A 23762-nucleotide genomic window follows, 5' to 3' on the forward strand; every position below is an offset into this window, starting at 1 on the left:
TCCATAGAGACGATCACGGCAGGGTGGTCATGTTTTTTTGTGTACTCTATAATATGAAATAGTCGCCTAACATTATCTGCACCTTGTCTGTTCTTGATAAAACCCGTTTGGTCTGTATTGATAATTTTTGGAACTACTTTCTCTAAGCGTTGTGCAATGATTTTCGATAAAATTTTATAATCAGAGTTAAGGAGGCTGAGGGGCCTATAATTGCTGCACTTTTGTGGATCCTTTCCAGGTTTTGGAAGTAGCGTAATAGTTGCCAACTCCAATGTTTTTGGGAGTGTTTCTTTTTGGAATGCTTCTCTAATCATGTTTGTTAGCGGTGTTAATATTTTTTCTGAGAAAGTTTTGAAGTATTCAATTGGATACCCATCAGGTCCTGGGGCTCTATTATTTTGTAAGGACTTGATCGCTCGGTGAACCTCTTCTAATATCGCTTCATCTTATAGATTCTTATCTGTGACTGTAAGTTTGGGTATTGCTAATTTATTAAGGAAGTCTTTGATTTCAGTTTCCGTTGACTGCTCTGTTTTATATAACGTTTCATAATATTTTTTTAATTCCAAGTTTATGTCCTTAGAGTCTTCTAAATACTGGTCATCGTCAGTTTTGATGCATTGTATGTATTTTCCTGTATCTTCTTGCTTTAGCTGCCAGGCAAGCAACTTGCTAGTTTTGTTACCAAACTCATAGTAATGATATTTAGTTCTTGCCATGGCTGCTTCAGCTTTACTAGTGCAAAGATTGTCATACAGAGTCCGTTTTTGTTTTAATGCTCTAAGGGTTTTGGATTGTTTGGTTTGGGCATGTTGGATTTCAAGTATTTTTATTTCATGTTCTAGTTGCGATAACTGGTCTCTCTTTTGTTTATTTTTATGGGATAAATATGAGATAATGTTACCTCTCATATACAGTATGCCTTAAGTGTTTCCCAAACAACTGAGTGAGAAGCAGTATTTAAGTTAGTCTCCAAATATATATCTAACTTGTCGTTCATATATTTTACAAAATCGGGATCTTTAAGTAGGAATGTTTTAAATCTCCATCTATGGGAGGCAGGGCCTTCCTGTGGCATAGACACTTCCATCATTAGAGCATTGTGGTCTGATAAGGTTGCAGCCAAGTAAAGACATGTTTTAATGTGAGGCAGTAATGTTTGTGAGGTCAAAAACAGGTCAATTCTGGAGTATGTATTGTGGACATTAGAATAGAAAGAGAATTCTTTTTTACCCGGGTTTTGCAGTCTCCACACATCTTTTAACCCAAGTTCATTCATGCCTTGATGCAATGCTGTTGCAGATTTTGACAAAGTAGTGTTCTTGGGGGCTGAGCGATCTAATAACGGGTTCAACACAAGATTGAAATCTCCTCCCAGAATACATTGACCCTCTGTGGATGCCAGTTTCATGGTTAATTTATTAAAGAAAATTGGATCATCTATATTAGGACCGTATATTGATGCCAGTGTCAACCTGTTCCTGTTAATTATACAGTCAACTAATATAAATCTACCTGAGGTATCCTTTTGTACTGTTTTTAATTGAAATCTAAGGTTTTTGTTTATGAGCAACGCTACACCTCTAGCACTTGATGAAAATGAGGAGTAATAGACTTTACCAATCCAGTCACGTTTCAATTTTGTATGCTCAATGTCAGTAAGATGTGTTTCTTGGATGAATGCAATATCTGTCTTTTGTTTTTTTAAATAGGTTATAATTTTTTTCCTTTTAGTTGGATTATTAATTCCTTTCACATTTAGTGATATGCAGTTTATATGTCCTGTATTGGCCATCATTCATTTAAAACAATTAAGAAAAATAAAATAAAATCAAGATTAAATTAGGCTGAGCAAGTAATATCTTTGTCAACATTGGGTTAACATTTATATGGAGAGAGGGGGGAGCTGAGCTAAAAACAGCTAGAAAACAAACAAAAAACAATGTAGAGAGAACAAATTCAAAACATCCATACAAAAAAAAGAAAAGGGCAAAGCACTGCGCGAAAAAGAACAGGCAGTGCCAAAGCAGAGCTGTGCTCAAAGTACACTGAGTCCCGCAGAGGGCTGCTTCCACTATCTATGGTCTACACTTGAGCTCTCTCTAAAAAAATAAAATAAAATAAAAATAATACAAATATATATATATATATATATATATATATATATATATATATATATATATATATATATATATATATATATATATATATATATATATATATATATTTCGTGTGGTCTAGAAACATATTCTTCCTTCTAAAAGAGCCCTGTACTATGAGATAACAACATCTTGTAAACACGTATTATAGAGGTTTAACCTTTCATACAGCTGTCAGATGCTCGTCAGACATTTTGTGGTGAACGCGCCAACTCCAAAGTGCGAACATACACCTTAGCCTCACCCGGGGTTGAGAAGCGCCGGTAACCTCCTCCGTCGGTGTTCACCCTCAATATGTCTGGATATAACAACGCGTATTCCACTTTCAACTCCCGGAGTTGAGCTTTCACATCGTCGTAAGCTTTACGTTTACGGACGATCTCCACTGAATAGTCGTTAAAGAAGAGGATCCTCTGTTGGCGCGGGGACTCATTCTGGTGGTGTTTGCGTGCGGCTTCCATTACCCGGACTTTATCGGAGTAATAGTGGAATTTGGCAATGAAGGGACGTGGCCTCTGTCCGCTTGGCGGCATCGGGCCCAGCGCACGATTGGCACGGTCCAGGATGATCCTGCCGTCTGCGGTGTCAAGATGAAGATACTCGGGGATCCACCTCTCAAGGTATTTTACCGCGTTTGTCCCCTCGTCGCGCTCTGTTATTCCCAGTATTCTGACGTTACATCTCCGGGAGTGATTCTCCAGCTGATCAGTGCGTTCTTTTAGCTGTTTGATTTGTTTTTCCAAAGTTAAGATTTTGGCTTCGGATGCAGCTGCAGTCTGGTCTATGGCTTCCATTTGCTTGTCTGCGGTATCCATTCTCGCAGTCAGGGCCTGTATCTCAGTGCCTCGGTCGGCAACGGCTTCCAGCACAGAGGCCAGTCTTGTTTCAATCATTTGCGTTACATCAGCTATTTTTTTTATCCATCGTCTGTGTCACAGACGCCTCCAGTTTCTCAATCTGTTCCGTGACTCCGGTTAATTTGCTGTCTATGACCGCTGTGAGAGCGTGTATGATGGTATTAGCATCAGATGTCACTGCCGTGAGGCCAGAGCTAATATTAGCATCTTCGCCGTTAATTTCCTGGTTGGCGTGGATTTCACCGCCTCCTTCGGTCTTCTTTCCCCTCGGTTTTGGCATGTTGGTAGTAGTTTTCTTGAAATAGTCATCGATATTCATATCAGGCACTCTTTAGTCATTTGAGACCACACGAAAAACTAAATTAGTTGGAAAAGTCTCAGAGCTCTTGACCGTGCTGCCTAAGCGGTCGCCATCTTGCCGGGAACTCATCCCCAATTTCTCCCGTGTGGCCCACCCGCTGTATAACTTACTCACCGTCCCCAACCCCGAGAAGTGCACTCCAGACCCGACTGTGAAGAAGCCCCGTAAAACAGGAAAGAAAAACAAGGGTCACTTACCATCGCAGACACCTGTACAGTGGACCAACTCTCACCAGGAAGTGTTGAACCAGTTAATAGATGCACTCACGAAGCCCCCTGTCCTTGGATATCTGGATTTCACCCAGGCATTCGTATTACATTGTGACGCATCCCAAGTTGGTCTGGGCGCGGTGTTATACCAGAGACAGCAGGGGAAGATGAGAGTGATCGCCTATGGCTCCCGCACCCTGAGTCCAGCAGAGAAGAGGTACCATCTGCACTCTGGAAAGCTAGAGTTTTTAGCGTTGAAGTGGGCCATCTGCGAACGTTTCCGGGATTATCTTTACCATGCCCCATCGTTTGTGGTATATACAGATAATAACCCACTAACATACGTACTCACCACCGCAAAACTCAACGCAACAGGACACAGATGGGTGGCGGAGTTGGCCGATTATAACTTTACCATCCGGTACCGCCCAGGCAAGAACAACTCCGATGCAGATGGGTTGTCACGGATGCCCTTGGATATTGAGGACTACATGCGTTGCTGTACGGCTGAGGCCAGTCAAGATGTAATCAGTGCATCCATGGAGAGGGTCATAACGGAAAGGAGAAACCCTTGCCGGGGTGTGGGGTTGATTCAGGTCAGTGCTTTGAGCATGGTGAAGGACAGTGAAACCAGCCAACCTCTCACCGCAGATCAAATTCTCAAAGCACAGGAGGAGGATGAAATCCTGTCGAGAGTCCTCTGGTACAAGTCACAGAGCAGGAGGCCGAGTAGTGAAACTGAAGTGAAAGCAGAGAACCCTGCAGTGGCCATACTGCTGAAACAATGGCTCAAGGTTCAAGTTGGTCCAGATGGTGTCTTGCGCCGCAGAACTTCCCGTCGAGAACAACTGCTGCTCCCCAAAGCTTATCATCCGCTGGTCTTTAAAGAACTGCACCAGGACATGGGTCACTTGGGGGTCGAAAGGACGCTTGACCTGATACGAGAACGGTTTTACTGGCCACAGATGAGCAAAGATGTTGAACATTTTGTCAGTAATGTGTGCGAATGTCTCAAGAAGAAGAAGCCGAGTAAGCAGAGCCGTGCACCTCTGGTGCCCATCCAGACCACTTATCCCTTCCAGCTCGTCTCCATAGACTTCCTGCATTTGGAGAAATGCAAGCATGGCTATGAGTATATATTAGTGGTCATGGACCATTTTACGAGGTTTGCGCAGGCCTACGCGACAAGGAATAAATCGTCCAAAACAGTAGCTGACAAGATTTTCAACGACTTTGCACTCAAGTTCAGGTTCCCAAGCAGACTACATCACGACATGGGCAAAGAGTTTGAGAACAGACTGATGGCTAGCTTAAAAAAACTCTCTGGCATCCAGGGCTCGCACACAACACCATATCACCCCCAGGGTAACGGGCAGGTGGAAAGGTTTAACCGTACCCTGTTGTCCATGCTGCGTACCTTGGAGGACGAGGAGAAGGAGGATTGGAAGGAGTCACTCGCGAAAGTTGTCCACGCGTACAACTGCACAAAGAATGAGGCAACGGGTTACGCGCCTTATTTCCTTACCTTTGGACGTTCTCCTCGCTTGCCTATTGATCTTTTATTCAATCTGAAAAAAGATGAGGCCCATGATGCCTATGATGACTACGTGAGTCATTGGAAGACGAGACTGCAAAAGGCATACCAGATTGCTGCAAAAACAGCTGTCAAGGGGGCGGTTCGGGGAAAAGTCCTCTACGACAGAAAAGTCCAGGGGAGAGACCTTCACCCCGGCGACAGAGTTCTCCTCAGAAACCTCACTCCCAGAGGGGGTCCTGGAAAGATCCAGTCCTACTGGGAGGGCCAAGTGTACAAGGTGAAGGAGAGAAAAGCCGATGGCAGCCCAGTTTATGAGATCAGTCCAGAAAATGGTAAGGGAAGAGACAGAGTGGTTCACAGAAATCTTCTGCTGCCCTGTGATTTCCTTCCCCTTGACCAGCCACCAGCAGAGATTCGTCAGCCACAGAAGGACTCCCAGAGCTTTCCAAAGGAAAGAACCAAGCCAGAACGACAGCATCGGCAACAGTTAGAGCAGAGTGATCCCTCCAGCGATGAATACAGTGGCAACTACCAGTGGCATCTCAGACCTGGCCGAGGGAGACGGCAAAGACAGGGTTCACTGAATCCTCTAGCAGAGCCTTTTCAGCCTCAGCAGAGTCCTCAGCGTCACGAAGAGGATGTGCCACTACATAGCGAAGAGGATGTGCCACTACATAGCGAAGAGGATGTGCCACTACATAGCGAAGAGGATGTGCCACTACAAAGCAAAGAGGATGTGCCACTACAATCTCAGAGACCTGATGCGAGTTCTGACAGGTCTGAGAATGTTGAATCAGAGGCCGACCCGCTGGTTCGGACACTAGGAGAGCGACAGGCGGTAGGACCGCGACCCCAGAGACTGAGACATCAGCCTGTTGTACTGAGTTATGATACATTGGGTCAACCGTCCTTGGTTAAAAGAGACTGTAAGGTAACAGAGAGTCAGGTAACACAGACTAAAGGCGGCCGCACACCGGACGCGCAGCTCAGCGCCGCGCCGCGCCACGTCTAGGACAACTGTCACCTGAAAATCCGATAACATCAGCAATTTTCTGATTTCTGTAAATAAATATAAAACTAAATGTATATTGCAGCACAGGGTGAGGTCCGTATATACATTAACTACGATTTGAGACACATACATGTAAATTTAATATAAAACTATGTAAATGGCGCTCTGTGGCGCGGCAGGATTTTGAACACGGTCCTGAGCCGCCGCGGACAGACGCCGAAAGGCGCCGCCGGTGTGTGTACTCTCATAGAGAATAGTGTGTTCGAATTTAAAAGACGTGGCGCTGCGCGGCGCGCCGCCGAGCTGCGCGTCCGGTGTGTGACCCCCATAAGGGTTACTGAAGGCCTTGGATGGCTGAGGTGTTCTAAAGAAATGTTCATTTGTTCCCGGAAATGTCAGGAGACATTTAATTTTGTGGGGGAGAGTGTAGCACTAAGAACGTATAACGGGACAGATATCAGTGCACCTCCCTTTAAATTTCGAACTGTTAAAGTTATTGTTGGTTACTTGTATTACTTTATTGCATTGTGTTCAATTTGGTGAAACTCGGAGTCGTCAGCAGGGGGCACCCGGGAGTTGCACGGCGCATGAGTGGCTGACTAGCTAGCAGCATAGTAGTATTCAGCACGAGATGAAGCGCGCAAGTGCAGAGAAATGTGCTCCATGTTTGAACAATGCTTTCTATGTGTTTTATACAGGTAAGCTGACAATAATCTTTATACTAGTAGATTCATAACAGTATTGTATTCTTATAGAGCTGTAGTTCGTGCCTGAGACGTTAGGAAAAGTGGAGTTTTGACGGTGATTAAGAGGGTCGTGCGTGAAATGGCGGACGATAGTGTTAACAACTCAAGAGGAAAATTAGTAACTTTTAATGTGAGCAAAACAGAGGAATAAAGGCCTAAAGAGATATATACTCGAGATGTGAGTGCGTGACGAGGGATAATTAATCAAATAGAGGTGTACGAACATTATTAAGTCGTGTGTAGTGACGTGTCTGGGCAGTCTGAGTTAACGAGGCACACGTGTCTGTTCTTAGTCCACGTGAATAGACCTGTTACCCTCATTTAGCATTACTTTGTCAGCCATTACATGTAAAAAAAATGATTTCAGTACTGTTAAATAAGAACTCCAGTCAGATTCAGAGGTAAAACATTTTTATTAATCATTTTCTGAGTTTATAGTGAGAACACAGTAACTGTTAAACGGTTGAAACCTAGTTCATGATATAGTCAGTTCATTAGCATATTTCACGAAAGAGTAAAAACGGATTAAAAGATAATTAAAACAGTGATATGAAAGAGTATTAAAATATGTGTGCAGTTATCAATGCTAGAGTAATGTGAATGTAGACTAAACTATTACTGAGATCTGAATATCTACTGTTACTAATTCCAAATGCTATTTTCATGGTTATGTTTAATGATTCACTTGTATTCATTTTAAAAAGAGAGTTTGTAATACTTTAATGATGGTATTCGTCAGACCTTTCCTTTTATGTCGTTCGATAGCAGGCACAGCACATGTTTAGATCTATGTTAATATGATTATGTATTTAGAGCATGTATTTCTTGAGAATTGAGTATTGTATAAAGAGTAATGCGCCTAGTGTTACGTACCAGTTTAGACATTTGCACTATCAGACATGTGATTGTTTATGATAATTTGTAAAGGTATCACAGGATAAGAGCATAGAAGTAGTATTCAGCACGAGATGAAGCGCGCAAGTGCAGAGAAATGTGCTCCTGTTTGAACAATGCTTTCTATGTGTTTTATACAGATAAATAAATGTGTTGCCCCAGGAAGTGACATCGCTTCATTCCTAAAAGTGTAACACATGCGTAAATATTTGAAAGCACGTCTGTTCAACATAGCACTCTTTCTCCATTTTGTGGGAATCAAATCATGCTCAAACGGAGGATGCAATCAACATTTTGTTTTAATCTGGACAAACAGGTTAGTTATTTTACTTAATATCCTTTAATATTAAGGCTGTCCGATTAGAATTGTCAATTGTGGATAATCTTATGTTTTTGTTAGTATTTTATTGAAGTTGCTGTATTCCTCAAGTGGTTCTGACCTTGTTGTTAGTGTTTTTTAGCTTTTATATGACTTGGATAATATTTAAATTCACCTATACAAAAAATGGCAAATGACCTTATTTTTATTGCTAGTTAAGGAGAGTTTCTCCATGTTGTGCCCCAATAAAGCAGTTTTATCAAGTTTTAGTATCAATTTTAATAACTGCCTTAATGTTGAGCATCTTTATTTAATGTTAAATAACTCTGAAACTGAAGCACCGAATAACACATAGGCCGCCTTTAGCACATTTGACAGACCGACTTGAATAAGATGGCATCTAGCATCTAGTAAGGTAAGCTTGTTAGGTTATCCAACATAATTTTACTACAGTTTAGTAGTTGGCAACCTAGAATTTTTTTTCTATTATTATTTTTCTTTGATTACTCACATCTTAATTTTTTGTTTCCTCAGAATTTTTGAGTCCTACATGTGACATGCAGAGATTGTGGCTCTTCTCACACATGCAGAGATTGTGGCTCTTCTCACACATCCAGATCTAAGCTTTTAAAACACTTCAGGGGCCGTATTCACAAAGCATTTTATCTAACCACTAGGAGTACTCCTAAATCGCACTAAAAGATTTTAGCTAGGAGTTTTCTCTTAAAAGTTATTCACAACGGCTTTCAGACCTACTCTTAGTAAAGAAAAATGACAACTCCTAAACTAAGAGTGAGTCTTCGTTGCTATGGATGACGTCATTACTCATGCACGAGCTTGACTGAAGTGACCACCTTGATTGGCTGATGATTGTAACGCGGGAATGATTCCAAACACCTCCCCTACGATCATGAGTGACAGGTCTGAGAATGCGTGCGCTACACAAGTAGTGCGAAGGACGGAAGATGATGAATAACTGAATAAATAGCCTAAATGAATAAAGAGTAAGGCAAAACAAATAGCCTAGTAGCCTAATGAAACATATGGATTGATGCAATATCTTTGCAACATTATTGAATTAATCTGTCACTATATGCCTCTGCCTACGTTTGCAAAGAGAAGAACATTTTATTCACAATGAAACGTTACAATTAGTTTACATGCAATGAGTAGCCTAGTTTTGGTTGTTGTTGGTGGCGTTATTGCATCCCTAGGTATGCCTACAACAGGGTGTCCGCACGGTAGTAAAAGTAGTAAAAAATAATCTACCAAAATTAAGGCCCTTGAAAGGTAGTAAAAGGTAACAAACGCAATTTGACTTGGTAGTAAATTTTTCATCACCACCTCAATATATGAGTTTCCATTTTTTTTGCTTAATATTTCTGTCTCCATATATTTTAACTTCATCTAGCATAATTAAAAAATATACGATGCTAACAGGACCTGACGGGCTCGACATTAACGCTTGTCCGGGACAAGTGGATTTTTTGAAGGGACAAGTAAAAGAATTTTACTTGCCCGACCGGACAATTAGCCTAATTAAACGTCAATAACAAAAAATGTATAAATAACTAGGGAATCACTAAAATGAGAGAATGATTCTGATTGTATTTATATTTATTGTAAGTTGCGATAGGCTACTGACGGTAACAAGGTTGCGCTGTTGAGGCTCGCGCAGCCTCTCGAGGAGAAATCCAAACAAATGTAAACTCAGTTTAAACTCAGTTAACAACATAACGTTACTGCCAGTGCCAAAATTCTAAATGTGTTTTAATATTTTTAACATATGATACAGTTTAGCAACCTCACACGACGAGTGCTGTTTTCTTGAGTACCATCACGACTGAAAATGTGACATTGCTTTTGATACAACAGTTCAATAAACAGTTCAAATTAAGTTACTTACATTTTAGACACAATATTGACTGTTTTTGTTCTGTTTCAGCAGCAAAAATAGTTCCAAACAAAGATCACAGCAGAACCGTAACGCATCTCACAGCAACACTTAACCGTGTTTCATTACTGAATGATTCAGCGTTTTGAACGAATTGGCTGAGTCAAAGATTCAATGTCCCATTCATAAATGTCTCATTCTTGCATGAATCAGTTGTTTGAACGAATCGTTTGAATGAATGACTCAATGACTCGCTCATTAAGACGGTCGCCTGACGCCTACTGGCGGTTTACTTTCATGTTTAAAAGTATCATTCTTTCCAACGTTTCTTATTTGTATATTCAAAAATATTTTAAACGATCTCATATTCATAACATTATTTAATGCAGTTGTACATTTTCAGTGTAAATGATTTAATTTGATCAGCCCTTCCTAGGGTAACAACAGCCCTATATTATCTTATTAGGCTATTCCAATTTAATCTATTGATAAAATTTAAAACTAAAGATTAAGCATACATTGAATAAGATTTGGGGGGGGGGGGGGGGGGGGGGGTGTCGTGATGGTAGTAAAAAATATTGTGGAGGTGGTAAAAAAGGTAGTAAAAGGTAGTAAATTCATCTCTATGATTCCTGCATATACCCTGTACAATGCAAAATTGTTCCCTCGCGATTGAAAGCTCCTGTAGCCGCCGCATACGCATTTCAAAACATCGCAACGTGAAATGCCACAAAAAGCAGTTTGTGTATAGGTCATTAGTGAGTTAGGAGTCCTCTCGACTTCTTTTAAGCTGTCCCAGGCTTAGGTGCTACTTTTAGGGCTAAAATGCTTCGTGAATTACTCTGTCAAAAAAAAAATAGGAGTCCTAAATGTGGCAGGTCCAATGAAATTCTTCCTGCCTGTATGTGGTTGGTTAGTCCACTCGTTGAGTTTCGTCCTATCAGTGGGCTGTAGCAGCATATATAAACGGGCTGGCTATGGTGTCACGAGTCACCGTCATTCGGTCGCCATCCAGGTATGTTGTGTGATGTTAGCTGGGTTGTCTATGGTATAATGTAGCTAACATTAGCCTATTTTCAGAGTGGCGTGCGAGTTTCCTGTGGCTGGCAGTTGATTGAGGTTGTCCCTCCTTTGGTAGGTGAAGTCATGATTGGTTTTACACCTTGTATCCACTTGTATTGTAGTGACATTCTTGTTGTGTACAGTCAAAGGTTTGAGTGAGAAGTACGGCCAGTATGAGTGTTTACACTTCAATATGGAAGTGCTTAGTTTCCGCTGGCACACGCTGTCCTCCCGATCGACTGGAGGAGCACTCAGTCTGCATGTATGCGTTTATCTGCCTGACTGGTTTGGTTCCCAGGGATCGCACCCATAAGATGCATCAAGTACGGATTGGTGGCGTCTGCATGGCCGATTAGCTTTCTTGCGGTTGGACTGCGTGGAACTACTGTCCGAAGGCGCTGTTGCTTTGCTGATAACAATTGGACTGACATCGTTGTCTTATGTGTTTGTGGTGTATTACGTGTGTGTATGCGCGTGTGTGTTTGTGGTTTATATCTTTTTCTTTTGTATTAGTTATTTTTGTATTTTCATTTAGAATTTGTAGAATAATTTTAGAATTGTAAGGTTTAAATTGAAAAGTGGGAACACCTCGATTCCATTTGTTGTCTCCGTGAAGTGACAATTCTGAGTGTGTTTCAACTGTGACAATTCTGAGTGTGTTTCGACTGTGACAATTCTGTGTGTTTCGACTGTGACAATTCTGAGTGTTTCGACTGACAATTCTGAGTGTTTCAACTGTGACAATTCTGAGTGTGTTTTGACTGTGACAATTCTGAGTGTTTCAACTGACAATTCTGAGTGTTTCAACTGACAATTCTGAGTGTGTTTCGACTGTGACAATTCTGAGTGTGTGTTCGACTGACAATTCTGAGTGTTTCAACTGTGACAATTCTGAGTGTGTTTCAACTGTGACAATTCTGTGTGTTTCGACTGTGACAATTCTGAGTGTTTCAACTGTGACAATTCTGAGTGTTTCAACTGACAATTCTGAGTGTGTTTTGACTGTGACAATTCTGAGTGTTTCAACTGACAATTCTGAGTGTTTCAACTGACAATTCTGAGTGTGTTTCGACTGACAATTCTGAGTGTTTCAACTGATAATTCGACTGTGACAATTCTGAGTGTTTCGACTGACAATTCTGAGTGTTTCAACTGATAATTCGACTGTGACAATTCTGAGTGTGTTTCGACTGACAATTCTGAGTGTGTGTTCGACTGACAATTCTGAGTGTTTCAACTGTGACAATTCTGAGTGTGTTTCAACTGTGACAATTCTGAGTGTGTTTCGACTGTGACAATTCTGAGTGTTTCGACTGACAATTCTGAGTGTTTCAACTGACAATTCTGAGTGTGTTTCGACTGACAATTCTGAGTGTTTCAACTGTGACAATTCTGAGTGTGTTTCAACTGACAATTCTGAGTGTTTTGACTGACAATTCTGAGTGTGTTTCAACTGACAATTCTGAGTGTGTTTCAACTGACAATTCTGAGTGTGTTTCGACTGTGACAATTCTGAGTGTGTTTCGACTGTGACAATTCTGAGTGTGTTTCGACTGTGACAATTCTGAGTGTTTCAACTGTGACAATTCTGAGTCTGTTTTGACGGTGACAATTCTGAGTGTTTCGACTGTGACAATTCTGAGTGTGTTTCGACTGACAATTCTGAGTGTGTTTCGACTGATAATTCTAAGTGTTTCAACTGTGACAATTCTGAGTAACTTCATTCTGTCGTTACAGGAGCTGAGTGCGTAAAGCAGGGGCGGATTGCTGGTGGTGGTCTTTCTCACGAGTGCTGTGTCATGAGTGGCGTGTGTACTTGTGTGTGAGTGTGTGTGCACAGGTGTACGGGAAAGGTGAGTTGCCGTAGAGGCCTTATGTGCCCTTTATCCCCTGCTCTGCCTCGGCTCCTTTTTCGCTGACTTCTCAGGTCGCTCTGTGTGTGTCTTGTTGAATAGTGACGTTGTTGTGTCTATATTAATTGTTGTTGATTGTGTTTTTTTTTATATAAAGTATTTTATCTTTAATAAAATGTATATATTTTTGTATCCACGTCTCCTGCCACTTTACTGTGAACGAACCTGTGTTGCCTTTAATCAGAAATTCCATTGTATTGTCCCTGGCAAGATTCCAGGGTGGCGTAGTCGCTAGCTGATCACCTCCAAGTCCCTCCGTCTGTGCTGCCACATAAAGTTACGAGTGACACGCCCATTCTTTTTAGGAGTTGCCCCTAAATTCGCCAGTTAGGAGCTACTTTTAGCCTTAATTCTTTGTGAATACGGCCCCAGGTTGGTACATGGACACAGACACTCATATCCATATGCATTTCCTTACTGCCCATGCACTTTTAAAACATGGAATGCGTTGTGGTCCCACATTATGTTCGAAACTTACGCAGATTATCAAGGTGCTGATGGACAGAACATTTACGCACAGGAGGCATGAGATGATCGAAGATTTGCATTTCATCGCTGAATTTAAGAACAGATAGCCAGCACTCTTTAGAAGTAAGTCTTTATAATGTAATGTCAGCTGTGATTAATTACTTGGATGGTTATTGAATGCAATTATAAATTGAAGTCCTTTAGATGTAATTCAGGTTCATGTTCGTTTGTAATTTTGTATGTCTGTAAATGCTGTTAAAGAAATACTGTTAGTGTTGGTGTATGATAATATTGTAAAGACTGTCACAAATGTATCAGCAACCAACCTGATTTGTCCTTTTTGATCATTTCTGAACCCAGCTCCTCAATTTTCAAAAAGACAGGAGGAACAACCAATGGCACAAAAGATCATAAGCATCCTATTAGTTATGGATCTGGCATGTTCTGCTAAATTCATCATCATTTTAAATCTGACAATAATTCACTATAGATTCAAAGAATAGTTCACCCAAAGATGAAAATTCTGTCATTATTTACTAAGCTAAGTCACTTAATCTATTTAGTTTTTCGCTTTTCTGAACTAAAAAGGTGAATTATGGCCAGTTTGTCCTACTCATTTCTGTCCATACAATAAAAGTCAATGGTCACTTCCTGTTCTGAAGCTTCAAAAGTCACATGGAATTGTTTGATGCTATTGAACCTTCAGAAGAACTCACCATTGACTGTCATTGTAATGACAGAAATGAGCAGGAAAAACAGGTCAAAATTCTATTTCCTAGGAAGAAAAAAAAAAGACTTTGGTTGTTTGAATGACATAAGGGTCAGTAAAAAAATGACAGAATTTTGGGTGACGTATCCCTTGAGGCTTAGGAATGTTAATAGGTCAAGTCATCTTCATTTATATAGCGCTTTTAACAATGTAGATTGTTTCAAAGCAGCTTTACAGAGATAAACGTATTATTTAAGGTAACAGAGATTGTTTTGGCTTTATAGCGGTTCTTTAATAAAGTTATTTTCCAGCTAAAGTTAGTTTTGATTGATTCGCTTCCGTCGCAACAATCATTTATTAAATTAGGGGCCGCTAAGACGACACCATTCTCTCTACACAGACTTTAAACGCGAACCTGTGATAAACGCTGATGGCGTTCACATGCGCATTAAAGGTGCATTGCGCAAGTCTCTGAGTTTTTGCAGAACTATGCCCCCTCTGGCGGCAAGCGAAACTGCAGCCAGAAGTGTGCACGCTCACGGACAAAAGTTTTCTTTTTTTTAATCTTACGTGGAGTTTGCGTTGGTGTTTGAAATGAACTACAAGCCGGTCTCTTAGAATCCATCTTCTAGGGAGAATGGCGGCGAATAAACAAACCTGCCAGACAGCCAGGTGAGCGTGCCGTGAACGCGCATGACATCACGCGCATGACATCACGCCCAGTCTAAAATTCCGGCCCCAAATCCCTCTTATTTATTTTACTTTACAGGATTATAGAGACAATCTCAGTGATCAGAGAAGGGCTCATTCAGCCCATCAGGCAATTGTTTAAGCATGTATGGGTTAGAAAACGGGTATTTTTAACATGAAAAAGTTGCTTAATGCACCTTTAAGAATTGGTTCTATAGTAATGTGCGTTTGAATATGTGTGCGCAGGTTTGTAATTCCCTACAAACCAAGCCTAAACAAAGTACTGTTTTTTCCTTATAAATTTTGATACAGAATTTAATTTTATTTTGTCACTTCGGGGTAGGTACGCGAAAAAAAAATTCCCGACAACGCTTTATCTGTAGAGTGGTAAAGGGATCCTCCATAGGGAGAGACTAGTTGGCACTTCAGCACTGCGTTGTCATCGGGTCCAGGCGACGGTCCTTCGTCAGATCTGGATACAGCCTGGATCCGGCAGGCTGGAGGAAAACCTTGGGATAAACAAAGACACTAAAATTAGCGTAGATGCCATTCTTCTTATGATGTAACGAGTACATCAGGATTTATGGGAAGTGTTCCCGGTTCCGGCTGACCTAATCTATGCAGCCTAACATTGAATTATATAAGTCTATAATGTATTATGTGAATGCTAGGTCAAAGAGATGTGTCTTTAATCTAGCTTTGAACTGACAGAGTGTGTCTGCTTCCCGGACAATGTTAGGAAGACTGTTCCAAAGTTTTGGTGCTAAATAGGAAAAGGATCTACCGCAAGCAGTCGATTTTTATATTCTAGGTATTATTAACTGGCCGGAATTTTGAGATCGCAATAGACGTTAAGGACTATAATGCGTTAAGAGCTTGCTTAAGTACTGCGGAGCTAAACCATTTAGTGCTTTGTAAGTAATCAGCAATATTTAAAAATGTATACGATGTTTAATAGGCAGCCAATGCAGTGTTGACAGAACCGGGCTGATATGGTCATACTTCCTGGTTCTGGTAAGAACTCGAGCTGCTGCGTTTTGAACTAGCTGTAGTTTGTTGATTTAAGCGTGCAGGGCAACCACCCAGTAGAGCATTACAATAATCTAGCCTTGAGGTCATGAACGCATTAACTAATTGTTCTGCATTTGTCAAAGAGAGCATATGACATAATTTAGATATATTTATATTAGATATAATATGTACATGATTCATTCTGTTTTAATTTCAGATCTTGTTTGTAGCTTTACCCTACTTCTCAGCAGCATCAGATTTGTGATTTATGAACCTACAATTGTAACCGCTCTGATCCAATATAATTAGAAAAAAATATATATAATTATGTAGCAAAGCTTTTGGTTTAGAGCCACTTATTAGTTTTCTTGTACTGGTTCTCTGAATTTTGAGGCTCTCAGATAAACAATAAATTTTTTGACTCTTGTAGAATTAACAGTGGGATAATTTGTTTGAATTCTTCCGGACACTGTATAACGCAAGATGTAGAGAACCCAAGTGCAACTTTAATACCAAAACGTGATCAAACAAAAATAAAGGCATGAGAACTCAAAACAAGAACATAGACTTAGAACAGGATGCTCGCACTCTCACTCACTCGTGCACACTCACTCTCGCTCACATACTCACTCTTGACGGAACCCGTCGTAGAGGACCGTTAAAAATTAAACATGCTGGTCTGTTTGTCGTGATGTGAAGCATCGCAGACGCGACGTAGGTTGTCGCCCACTATACAGGATGAAACGATCGAATCTTGCGTCCCGACGCCCGTTGTTGTTTACGAATCCCCATGACACCCGTATATATGCATGTAAAAAGTATAAATATAGGCTATAAAATATGAAGAAGAATTATAAAGGACTATGGATATGCAGCCCACGAGATAGTATCTTGAGGCCACGAGTTAGTATCTTGAGGCCACGAGTTAGTATCTTGAGGCCACGAGTTAGTTATAATAATTTTTTTTTGCCAAAGTGGGACTAGGGGGGCTCCATAGAAAGCAATTTGTTTGTGGATAGTAAAACATATCTGCAACATTTATCAAGTTCACGGATAATTGTGCGTGCATTTATTAATCATTATGATACTAAAATCATAATAAAGTATACTACAAAAAGTCCAGAATATGAACGCAACGCGTTTAATTTCACATTAAGCATTTTCCTCCCATAGAAAACCATTATAAGAACGCTAAATGTGGCTTAATGAATATTAGAATGGCCCCTTATTATGTCGAAATAACGAGATATTTATGTCTAGTTTATTTTGAGCTTCCCTTGCACTTTGCACCCACTTTGCACCCAGATGCAGTCACGGTGCGTGCAAGAGATAAACTCTACAATAATGCTTCAAGGCTGAGTGAGTCCTTTCTTTCCAAGTCTGTGGGCCACGTCGATGGACGATTGGAGAACATCTGCCAGACCTGGTGAAACATAACATAATATTTCCATCACAGCCATCTTTACATTTTCACCTTCCATTTCAGGGATACCGGCAATCCGAAGGTTCCACCGCCTTTTGTATGCCTCCAATTCGTCCAGCTTTTCCCAGAGCTGCTTGTTTTCGGTCTTTAAGGACGTGGAGTCCTCATCACCCTGGAGTTAGTAACAGCAAGGTCGGCCTTGTCGGAGATCGCGTCCATTTTAACTCCGAGATCAGCGATGCGGCTTGAGTTACAGTTTTCAATTCCCGTCAATTTCTCAAAATAATAGTTTTTTTCTCTAGCTTCTCAATTGCTTCCAAGAGAACAGCATTTGATGGCTCTGTAGTGTGGCGTCGCATCTTCGACTGTGGACTCTTGGTAGTAGTATCAGGTAGAAATGTTGTAACAGCTACTTTATCCTCCTCCATAGGTGTCTGTACGCAATCACACGTTTCACTACTAAAGATTCTTCCATTTTTTGCGAAACGTGGAGGAAATTAGTTGTATGACAAGACTGAATTATTATGATCGATAGAAAGAGCAGTTACTTCTCAGTTAGCAGCTAGCAGGCTAATTTCCAGTAAAGTACATATGGGTGACACCCATCATCCTCAAAACAAAAATCCAGTAATAAGGGTTCTTGAATTTGTCAAATTATATCAATTAATACTGTTTGTAGTCACATGAGGACACGTAAGGTCAAGAATAACACATTAATGTTTAAGAACAACTAACAACACGACTTACACAGGCGCCATCTTGGCCCCTCCTCTCGAGTCCTTATAGAGACCAATAGAGCCTGGATGTCATCAAGTGGAAAAGCCAAATTTTACTGAAAGCTCTTTTTTTTAGATATCAATCAACTTAAAATTTGGAGCACATCTTGTTCAGATTTATGGCTTTGATTTTCTTGCAGTTTTAGAGTAAAACATATTTTGTAAAATGTATATTTTATATAAAATAAAAAATAATTAATTATATTTGTATTTGTATATTTTATATAATAATTATATTTTACATTCTAATAAAGGTTATTTTAGATTTCTGGGTACAATCTTGTTGGAGTGGGTCAAATTGACCATAATTAGATTCAATACAATTCCCCATCAAGGTACAAACCCATCAGGTACAAACCCACAATCAGGTACAAACAATTAACTACAATTGACTAAATATCAATACTCTTCACACATTACAAATAATAAATATCTGAATTTATGATTTCTTTTTTATATATATTTATATTTTTTTATATATATTTTTATACATAACGTACCAACTTAGGAATACAAAGAAAACCAAACAATACCACCATAACAACAACCCTTACAAAACAAAAACAAAACAGAGGGTACAGATACAATTAATTATTACAGTGAGAACAATAATAATACACTATTCAGACTTGAGGAAATCCACGAAGGGCTGCCATACAGTTTGGAATTGGCGATGAGATTTCGACTCCAAGGAACGTATCCTCTCCAGTTGTATGACAAGTAACAGTTCACCCAACCATGCTTTTAAACTGGAAATCTTCAGACTCTCCATTTTTCAAAGTTTTTTTTTTTTTTTTTTTTTTTTTTTTTTTTTTTTGCAAGAGTCATTCCCATCAAAAGAGGTCGTTGCTGAGAGTTTGGAAGTGTTTAATGTCTCAGAAGATCCGAGAATTGCAAGACCATGGTCTGGCTTAACCTCCTTTTGAAAAAAAAATAAAAAAAAAATAAATCAAATATTGCAGTCCAAAAATGTATTAAGCCGCGTTTCCACCGAAATTACCCGGAACAATTTGTACCAGGAACTTTTTTCCCAGGAACTTTTTTTGCCCCAGACCGGTTGCTTTCTGCGTTTACACCGCGGTCTAAAGTACCGGGAAGGTAAACTGCGCGCAACTGCTCCTCCCAGTCTGCGACGGACATAATCAGTTGTATAAGTAATATACCACATCACATGTATAAGTATGGAGGAGTTTCAAGCTGTGCTGCAGTTATGTATTGGTTTACTAACGAGGTCATTAACAAAACAAAATAGACGAGCACTGATACTAATGCGTGTTCAGAAAGCTCATATGCGTATAAAATTAGACAACGTATGTTATCAGTTATTGTGAGATGCCTGGGACGAACGCGCAAAAAAAAATTCCTCTTTCGCAAATACACTTAAAAAAAAGCCTGAACCCCGTCTATCAATCATAAATAGTGACAGTCTTGTAAATAGTTGTTTGTTACTAACCTAACCTTGCAATAGATGACAATGTGTAAACATAATGACTTAATAATAAAAGCTGTGGCAGAAAAGAGACGAGCACTGATAAAGCGTGTTCAGTAAGCTCGTAATGCTAACGTTAGATAAAACATTTGTATTTTATCAGCTATTGCGGACATTGACCGTGAGATGGCTGAGACGAACGCGCAGAAAGTTTCCTCTTCCACAAATACCCTTAATAAAGCCTGAAACTCGTCGCCAGTCCACCAGTTTTTTTTAATTAAATTCCATATTTGCAGACAGACAACTCTTACTGCATGAAGCCACGACACGAACCGCAATAGATTTTTTTAAAAAGGTTAAAAATAAATAAATGCTGCGTGGAATCATCCAACCAAAATGCGGCGTGAACACAACCAATCAGCTTGTGCAGCGCACAAGTCCCACCCCTTAAAGTTCCTGAACTTTGAAAAAGTACTACCTCATGAGCAGGGACTATCGGAGGGGGAAATATTTACCCGGAACTTCATTTAGACCCTGGTTCCTGCGGTGTAAACACATCGAGTACCAGCCCAAAGTTCCTAGTTCCTGGGGAAAGTTCCTGCGGTGGAAACGCGGCTTTAGTTTGGAACCAAAACATATATGCCAAAAAACCCTGTTTTACATCTGTCACAAACTGGGGAAATATAATTGTATATTTTACTCAATTTAGTTTTGGAATAATACAATCTATGTACCACTTTAAACTGAATCAATCTGTGCCTCACATTTATTGAGCAGTCTTGAATCTTCTTGAGACTTTCATTCCAGGTTTCATCAGACACTTCTTCATCAAAGTCCTTAGCCCAGGCTTCTTTTATATTATTTGTGTTCACAGGCAGTTGGAAAGCATTAACACAGCGTGAAACCAAATGTCTAGAGCTTGGATTTACCAAAAAACATTGCTCAAATGTATTAGATTTTGGTTTGTCAATAAATTGTGGAATAACCGTTTGAACATAATGGGCCCTATCTCAAACCCGGCACAAGTGTTTTTTGCTAGTTTTAGTCTGATGCAGTTATCATTTTCACGTCCTGCACCACGTTGTTTAAATAGCAAATGCATTTGCGCCCATTTGTGCGCCCATGGGTGTGCTGGTCTGAAAACGAGGTGTGTTCTGGCGCATTGTTGGCGCGTTGCTATTTTGAGGCAACAGAAATAGACTGTGCCATTGATCAACTGAAACCTGGTCTAAAGTCAATGGCGCAATATTTTTTTGTTATTTAATGAGCACGTTAGTAATGTGCGCCTATAGGTGGGTCCACAACGCGCGTACACTCTGCTTATTAAACACACAGGGACGCACAGCAGCACACAAACATGCCAAATATTTAAAATGAAAGGATTTCAATGTAAAAGATTATTATTGTGTACATAAAGATATGGTGGAATCCGGCTTGTCCCGTAGATGGTCTGCTTGCGCACTTTTACCTAGCGCACGAGCAGTTCCGTTTGCGCTCTGGAGACGCGTTTGGTCGTTCCACTATCAAATTCCGTCATGTAAATACCGAATCTGCCATGGCGCAACTGGCATTTAAAGGGAATGGGAGATGAGACTCTGATTGGTTTAACACATGTAAATCCCAAAACACACCCATTACTCATTTAAAATCTGAATCAAAATAAATATATTTAAAACCATACCCTGACTCTACTACATTCTCAACAAACAGCTTTAACAATTCAATACATAACAATTACTCACTTTAATCAATAATAATTCGAAGACCAAACTTGGTATATAGAAGTGCAAAAAAAGTGGCTACATTCATTAGCCTAAACTATGAAAAAGCAATGTCTCTGACACACATACGCTGAATGAATACGCTGACAGCATCTTAAAGGGTTAGTTCACCCAAAAAATTTAATTCTGTCAGTAATTACTCACCCTCAAGTTGTTCCAACTCCGTAAGACTTTCGTTCATCTTCGGAACACAAATGAAGATATCTGATGAAATCTGAGAGCTGTCTGTCCCTCCATAGACTGCAATGTCATTGCAACTTTCAAGGCCCAGAAAGGTAGTAAAGACACCGTTAAAATAGTCCATGTGACTACAGTACTTCAACCTTAATGTTATGAAGCGACAAGAATACTTTTTGTGTGTAAAAACTCCACCATTACGACATTATTCAATAATCTCTTCTCTTCCACTTCATTCTCCTATGCTGTTGACGTAGTGTAAAGTGCTTCTGGGTTCTACGTCAGAACGTAGGCTTATTATTGGCTGACGCTGGTCATGTGTGATGCTGGCCAATAATAAGCCTACGTTCTAACGTAGAACCCAGAAGCACTGGGCTGTTTACACTATGTCAACAGGCAGCGTAGGAGAATGACGTGGAAGAGAAGAGATTGTTGAATAATGTCATTATTTGGGGGGTTTTTGCGCACAAAAAGTATTCTCGTCGCTTCATAATATTAAGGTTGAACTACTGTAGTCACATGGACTATTGTAACAATATTTTTATTACCTTTCTGGGCCTTGAAAGTTGCAATGACGTTACGGTCATTGGGGGGTAGAAAGCTCTCAGATTTCATCAAAAATATCTTTATTTGTGTTTTGAAGATGAACAAAGGTCTTACAGGTTTTGAATGACATGAAGGTGAGTAATTACTGACAGAATTTTCATTTTTGGGTGAACTAACCCTTTAACTTGCTCATGAACTAATGGGTAGACAATTTTAAACAAATGGCTTCGTTTCCCTTTTATTTTGCACATTTGATTACTCAACAGGAGATTTTTTAGAGATTACAGTTTTGGTGGGAGTTTGTTCTGTCCCAAACCAAGCATCAATTTCTGAATGAAGTTAAAAGTATTTTTCAAGTCTTTTGGGTAATCCAAATTTAAAGCATAAGAATGACCAAAATAGATTCAAATTGTCTGAGGCAGGTTCTGCAGATTATCCATTACAATACCTCTCTCAACAATGATGTCAGTAGACACTGGGCAAAGTTAGAGAGGGAAGTTCTGCACCCCAACAGTTGTGCCCAGGCTTCATCAACATCACATACCTGAATGAAACCAAAAAATAAAAATATTACAACAGGGAAAAGTGAAAAGGCTTGATTAATTGACAGTTATCTGCCCTGAATACACTGCCTTTAATTAAAATGTCCCATTAAGTTTATATAATTTTTTTTATTTTTTATTTTATGCCGACTCTTAGGGATAGTTCACCCAAAAATGAAAATTAGCACATGATTTACTCACCCTCAAGTTATCCTGTGTGTATATTACATTTTTCTTTCAGATGAATACAATCAGAGTTATGTAAAAGAAAATGTCCTGTCTTATCCAAGCTTTACAATGCAAGTGAATGGCCGTATATTGATGGATAGATGCACTTTTATCATGGATGGATGCATTCTGATGGACTTAAAAAAATATACAGCCATTCACTGCCATTATCAAGCTTGGATGAGACAGGACATTTTCTAATATAACTCTGATTGTACAACAGCTAGATAGATTGTAAGCAAAACCATGATCAACTCAGAATAATAATAAAAAATTAAGGCTGCAGTAAACTCACCCCTGTATTAATTTGCTGCATAAGCTCATCTAATTTCTCTCCAATGCTTCTTGAAGACTTGAAGATTGTGACAAAGCGTGGTGTGTAGCGATCCACAGCACCATAAAAGTTACTCTGCAGTCTGCAGATCTGTGGGGACTATCCTGTTAAACTCTGAAAACACCTACAACACAGGCAAAAAAAAAAAAAAAAAGGCATGGGACAGTGTGGAAATCTTTTCAATGCATGGTCAGGCCAACAGGCCAATTCTAAAGCCAAACCTAAACAGAATGTGGTTTCTCATGGTGGAAACGGTATGAATAAGTACTTACTTGTCTCTCTGTAAAAAGAGCTGGCCACTGCTCCATCTGCATCCACAATTTCACGTCTTTGCATTGAGAAGGTCTGGTCCATCTTTGATGCAATGAGAGTTCCACTAGGGTAACATCACTAGGGATAACATCACTTTACATTACTAAGTTTCTCATCTTGTTAAAAAATGGCTAATTTTATCAGCAGTGATAAAGCATTTGAGTTTGAGTAAAAAAAACAAAAAAAAAAACCTTTTACAGTGCTTGCATGCATTACTACGGAAGCGTATTGCATTCACTTGAGAAAAAAAAATCTACTCTGTTTTTCTGAATTAACGAGTTAATTATCTCAGAATTACTAGATAATTTTTCATAAAAAAAAAATTTATTCTGTTTTTCTGAATTAACGAGTTAATTATCTCAGAATTACGAGA

General features: G+C 39.7%; 2 long non-coding RNA genes across 2 annotated transcripts in view; both read right to left on the minus strand.

The window, feature by feature from the left end:
- LOC309501853 overlaps nt 1-23762 on the minus strand; it is a 197242-nt gene that overhangs the window by 40846 nt on the left and 132634 nt on the right. The gene's annotated exons all lie outside the window — the stretch shown is intronic.
- On the minus strand, nt 22486-23576 carry LOC309500260. The gene is made up of 3 exons (XR_014206519.1): nt 23350-23576; nt 23039-23201; nt 22486-22517 (listed from the first exon to the last, which is right to left on the minus strand). It is a non-coding gene; the product is annotated as an uncharacterized lncRNA (long non-coding RNA).

The sequence above is a fragment of the Leuciscus leuciscus genome, assembly GCF_965113295.1.
Source record: "Leuciscus leuciscus genome assembly, chromosome: 6".
NCBI classification, from domain to species: Eukaryota; Metazoa; Chordata; class Actinopteri; order Cypriniformes; family Leuciscidae; genus Leuciscus; species Leuciscus leuciscus.